The sequence below is a fragment of the Vitis vinifera genome, chromosome 18, assembly GCF_030704535.1.
Source record: "Vitis vinifera cultivar Pinot Noir 40024 chromosome 18, ASM3070453v1".
Classification (NCBI taxonomy): Eukaryota; Viridiplantae; Streptophyta; class Magnoliopsida; order Vitales; family Vitaceae; genus Vitis; species Vitis vinifera.
In genome coordinates this window covers 34,059,559-34,065,929 of record NC_081822.1, presented here as the reverse complement: position 1 = coordinate 34,065,929, position 6,371 = coordinate 34,059,559, and the positions used below count along the sequence as shown (strand labels likewise).

The following is a 6,371-nucleotide window of genomic DNA, read 5'->3' as shown; positions in this document are numbered from 1 at the left end:
ATATGTTTTGTTGATTCTGATTAGGCAAGGTATCTAATAATAAGGAGAACTACTAGTAGTTTTTGTATTTATCTTGATGACAATTGTATTTCCTGGGCTTTCAAGAAACAAGGGACAATAGCACACACTCTTCAACGAACCGTTGTCAAATTGGCCAATTGGCTCACCTTTCTCTTCCTACCACTTCCTCAACCTCCACTGCTCCTTTGTGATAACATGAGTGCAATACATATGGCCAAAATCTAGTGTTTCATGCTCTAACAAAGCACATAGAATTAGATTACCATCTTGTTCGTGAAACAATTGTTATGGGACACCTTTGTGTTTAGTACGTTCCTAGTCATCTCTAAATAGCAAATATTTTTACCAAACCTCTATCAAGAAGGGCTTTCTCTATTTTCTGCTACAAGTTGGTAGTTCAATGCATGATCCTCACTAACTTGAGGGGGGTTTATAGAAGTCGAATGCCTCTAGATTCAGAGCCACAATCAGCTCCATAGCCAACCAAATTAACAACTCACCATTAGAGACAAATATTGCAATGTGCAAGGCCATTCTAATGGGTCTTCCCTCTACCTTATTATGCATGCAAGGAGCCAATGGCTAGTGCATCTTCACAGAACCATCTAGATGTTGATTTGGTTTATAAAATAGGAAACAAATCCTTTTTTTTTTCTATCTATAATAGCACAACTTAATTGATTAACTAAACTCAAGCTAAATCAATTGACTTGCCTTTCATTCTCCATTCATCTTTGTCTATATATTTTTTGCATAGCAAGTCAGCTATCATCTTATTCTCGTGTAAAAACTATTTTTCAAACTTCTTTACTTTGGTACCTAGGAAATCACATGCATGTGTTTGATGTTTTGTTAGAAGACTGTTAAAAGAATGGTAGAAATTTTTCTCAAGGCTGGAAGAAGCTTGAAAACATGGATAAAAGCTCATGTTTGATATGTTTTTTTATCATTAAAAAAGGGTTTTTGATGTTAAGTTTTCAATTTGAATCAACCCAATTTCTTAAATGTCACTTGTGCAACATTTTCTATGTTTCTTTTATAGTTGATTAGTGGTTGATCAGAGCGACCGACCAATTGACCAATGTAATCAATCTATTTATTTTGGTAATCTATACAAGCTAAGCAACTGGCTCTATTAGCATCACCAATCCCCAGGCTCATTTTTCCACAGGTTAATGAACAGTGATTCACTCTTAACCTTCATCACTTCTCCAACATTCGTGAATATATCCTTGCGACCTTTGTACATGAAATCTCCCGTTCATGCAAAATTGGCAACCTGTGTAAGAAGCATTGGAATAGCACTAGGTCTTGGTTTATATCTTTCCATGCTTTCTCGACATGCTTGCTCAGCTCAAGGTATGCAGGCTGCTCTAAGACACCATGTTGCTTCATGTAACATTCAACACTAGATGCACTATGTCCTCTCTCTAGCTCAAACTACACAAAAACTAATAAGAGATATTTACAAAAATGGTAAGTAAATTCTCATGAAGACCCCCTTTGTCTTTGAGATATGAATGGGCAGTGTTATGGAGTACTATATCTGAGTACCTTGTGTGACGCCATATCATCATTGATCCTAATAACTGTGGAGGAAGCTCTGACACTCTTTGGGTCCTTTATTACCCAATCAAAGGCCTCCTTTATTGCCATTGTTCCCATGCCAAAAGAGAGAGAGAGAGAGAGAGAGAGAATTGTGAACATGGGGACATCTAAGCTTACTGGTGCAACACCCGTGTACTCTTTGGTTGTTGGTAGTTGGTACTAAACAACAAAATGATATCATGTTGGAGAACTAAGTTTCCCAAAAGTTTAAGCTATTAGAATTTGGACTCATAACCTATATCATGCTCTCCAAAACAAACCAAGACAAAAAGGAGCCCGAAACCATAAAGGCAAATAAAGTAGAAGCTATAAGGTCTATTTGCATCACAAATCTTCGGGCTAGCCTTAGATTGGCACAAGGTCAATGAACAATGAAGCAACATTATCTTTTATCACTTCTCCAACATTCGTGAATATATCCTCACGACCTTTGTACATGAAATCTCCAGTGTTGGGGATAAATGTATGCCCAAGATCCAATCTATCATGTAATCAACTTTAGTTTTAATAAGGTATTAATTCTTTATTTCATTATCATATCTGTTTAAAATAGTTTATATGATAAGGTCCTTGATTAAAATTTGAAAATTGTTATCATGATAGAGATTATGATAATGAGAAGCAATTCTTTTAATAATTTTAATCTAAACTGTTCTTGATCATAGGATTATTGTCAACAGGACATCAATAATCCAGATAGATCAATATATATGTGATGGTCTTTATTGGATAAAGATTGATATATCTCATTTGTTAAATTACATATATAGATGATGCACATGTAGATGTGATCATTGAACTGACTCAACTGAGAATTTCTAATGGTTATCTTTACCTTAAATTGTCAATAGGAATTTCTTAAGAAGAAATATAATAGTTTTCTTTGACCTGAGATTATCAAAGTAATTAACAAGTTATTTATTATATTTTAATCCCGGACACCTAATGCCTTAGGGCACTAGTTGAATGGATATTGGATATAATTAAATACTTGTAGAATTAATGATTAATCAAGAAGGAATCCATCAACTCGTGGTAATGAGTTTGAGCTCTATGATAAAAATAAGACCTTGGCCAAGGGCAATTGAATGAATGAAGAAATGAGTTTCTTAAGTCATTCACTAAATAAATAATGTGTTGACTTATTAGAGTTTGATAGTAATACCATACTCTAGAGTTAGCCTAGAGCTGTAAATGATGGAAGGAAATATTACATTATTCTTCTACCGGTTCTTGAAAGTAAAAGATATTACTTCATACTATCTGGACGTTAAGGAGTGTTGCTAGACGCCTACCTTAATTAGTAAATTGATTTGATTAATTTACTACCAGCTTAGTAATGAACCTACGGGGTCACACACAAACCAGTGTTTTAATCTTTGCAAAGAGCTATTTATTATTATTTGATAATTAAATTAGAGAATTTAATTTTAATCAAATAAATAAATATGTTCTATGTGGAATATTATTATATTCTTTGCTAGCACCAAGAATATAATTAATATATAGATAAAAAAATAAAATATTTTTCTTTGGACGTGGAAGTTAGTCCACGAGAATGTTTGCTAAACATTTGCAAACATATGGGTACATGCAGCAACTTACAGGAGGGATGTGGGTTTTGTTTTAACTTACAAGACTTGGTCAAAGTGTTTTTCAAATGCTATTGAAAATAGCAAAAGAAAAACAAATGGACCTATAGAATCTCTTAGTAGCCCAAAAAAGGAGGACACGATAGAGATAGATTAAGTGATAAAATCAAAAATCAAATTAGTTGAGTTATCTTATCACTTAAAACAGAAGTTGTATCGGATATGCTATATAGCATATATACACAATCTGAATAAGGATCGATCTATCTTTATCCTCCTTGTTTTTACGCCAAAGAAATACAAAGTGTTGTTCTATTTTTTTTTTTAAAGTTCCGCGTATCAAAGGGTTGATAGCAAAGATTAATTTCGGTGTGGATACACGTAGAGTCTTCATACAATTGGAGAAAATTTTATGCTTGAAGAACTGATATCCAGGTTATTATTTTAAATTTTTTGATAGCTGCAGTATATATTTTGAATGCAAAATAGATCAATTTTCCGCTGTATGTGTTATAAATTTATTTTATAACCTTTCATCCAGTGCGTGCAAAATTGAGAACACGTGTAAGGAGAGGCATTGGAATAGCAGTAGGTCTGAGGAACTCCTGGTTTATATCTTTCCATGCTTTCTCAACCTGCTTGTTAAGCTCGTGGTATGCATGTTGGTTTGAGACACTATATTGCTTCATGTAACATTCAACACTAGAGGCAATATGCCCTCTCTCTTGCTCAAACTACATAAAAAACAGCAAAACATCATGTTTAAACCTCATGGTCTTCGATTTATGAATGAGAAGCTTTTTGGAAGTAATATTTCAGGGTACCTTGTGTGAAGCCATGTCATCCATGAGCCTAATAATTGTGGAGCAAGCTCTGACGATCTTTGGGCCGTTTAACACCCAATCAAAGGCCTCCTTTGTTGCTATGAATCCCATGCCAACAAAAGAGATGATTGTGAACATGGGGACATCACAGCTTACTAGTGCAACGCCCATGTATTCTTCTACCGTTGGTACATATTCTCCATGGAGCCATTTGGCTTCATTGAAGTAAGCTCGAACAGAGTTTTTCATCTGGAATATGTTCAACAAAGCAAATATATATTAAAACTACTATATATTACATGTAATGGGGAGACAAAGATAGAACTCAAGGACTCTTACTGCCTCTTTTGCATAGTGAACACAATATGATCTTTCTTCATTCTCCTTCTCCTCAATTTCTTTGTAGGCATCTAAGACAGCCCGGTAACACGGCTTCATGTATTCTGGAAGCTTATCTATACCAGTATTGTCCCACCTGAAAATTAGGTAACCAGTTCCCCTTCTAAGTTTACAATATGAAATAAATTTATCTGAGTGAAATTTGTACCTCATTCCTCTCAATTGCCTCTGTGAAGAGCTCAAGTTCTTCAAGAGTCCCATACGCATCATAGATATCATCTATCACTGTTATTAGGACAAGCAATTTGGTCTGTATTCTTCTAGCATACGAGTATTGGGACTCAAAACATGCCACGACAATCCAAAGGTAGGTTTCCACCACTCTATCCCGGACAAAAGGTAACCTCGAAGAGAAATCTAAATCTTTCCACCACCTGAGAAATACATTAATTCACACAAATTATCCTCCAAGTCAAAGTTGGAATTTAAGTGAATGTAATATTTGAGAACTAACCTGGTGATGTGGCTTAACTCTTTCTTATACAATGACTGCAGTAGGTTGAAATCTAACTTGGCAAGTTTCAATAAAGCTTTACTATGTGAAGCTTCATCTTGGTAGATGGATATGTAAGGCCTTGCCTCCAGCCTCTCCAAACCTTTCCTAATGGGCCGGTGTAGGGCTTGGGTTACTTGTACTGCAAGAGGATGGTCTAAATGTTTTACCAAAGACTTGAGGTGAGTGGTGGTGAAAGCAAGTGCTTCATCTAGTATATCCTCTTCCTGAACCCTGAGATGTGCAGCTTCATACAAGCCTAGCATGCCTTGCACATCTCCAATCAGAGATTCCCTAAAGCTACCATTTTTATCTTTGAACTTGTTGAATACATCTGCAGTTATCACCCAAAAAGGATGAATAAAATAAGAAAGAAAAATTCGAAAAAAATGTCAAACTCTTCCTCCCTGATATATATATACATATCTATTCATGAGCCTTACTGCATGAAATATTGTACCCTTGTTGTCTTAGAAGCCGAAATTGGAGAGAAACATTATACAGATCATCATATTAATCATCACTGTAATGGTGGTCATCACAGATGTGTCTTAATGCTTCTTCTATTTCTTCTTCAAAGTGGTATGCCACCCCGAGTCTTTGAATTGCATCTATGAAGTTCAGCTGCTGTGAAGGCTTACCAGCAGCTGCCAGTTGCTCTCTCCTCACTTCGTCTTTCAAGTCTTCAACCTGCTTCTGGTTATAGGCACGGGTTATCTGTACCAGAAAATTGCCTACATTCATTAGTGCTAAACAAATTCGATGAAAAAACTTCAGATAGTTGAGATGTTCTTATGTAAATTTGCATATAATTACCTCATCATCAGGAGTGTAGTTGATGAAAGGATTGCCTCGAATGCCTGGGTGAAAGTTTACCATCGGCCGCTTTACCTCCGGTTTATAATTTTGGGCTAAGGAATGAGAAGACATGTTGCTAAGGACGGACATGAGTAAGATAGCCCACAAGCTTCAGTACTTTTAAAGCATGGATAGCCCTAAAATTGAGTGGCAAGTTGAGCATTATTTATGAAAAATATCTTGTCATCAAGTGCCATTGATGCATGGTTGCAGCAGGTGAACCATTATTTTTTGTATTTATCTAGATAAACTACTCTTGATAATTGAATATCTGTCTGTATGCTTTCACAATTCATATAACAAATTGTTACAATGTGAGCATTGAGAATCGTGGATATTGTCTCATAAGGGATGTGTCAAGAGGCATATGGACTGTTTTCCTTTTTTTTTTTAATATATCCTTGAAACCAAACCTAATCTAGGAAGTATATATATTAGCTTTATGTTGAATGATGTCGGCTAGGATATGCTTTGTTGCTTTGTTGGATGGATAAGTAGGATGTTGACTAGGATATTCTTTTTCTTAATACATTTTAGTATGTAATAACATGTATCAGGCAGCCTGACATGGTCGGT

General features: G+C 35.4%; 1 pseudogene; it reads right to left on the bottom strand.

The window, feature by feature from the left end:
• Positions 1-1,974: 1,974 nt before the first annotated feature.
• LOC100253442 (valencene synthase-like) lies at positions 1,975-6,093 on the bottom strand (annotated as a pseudogene).
• Between the last annotated feature and the right edge of the window lie 278 nt (positions 6,094-6,371).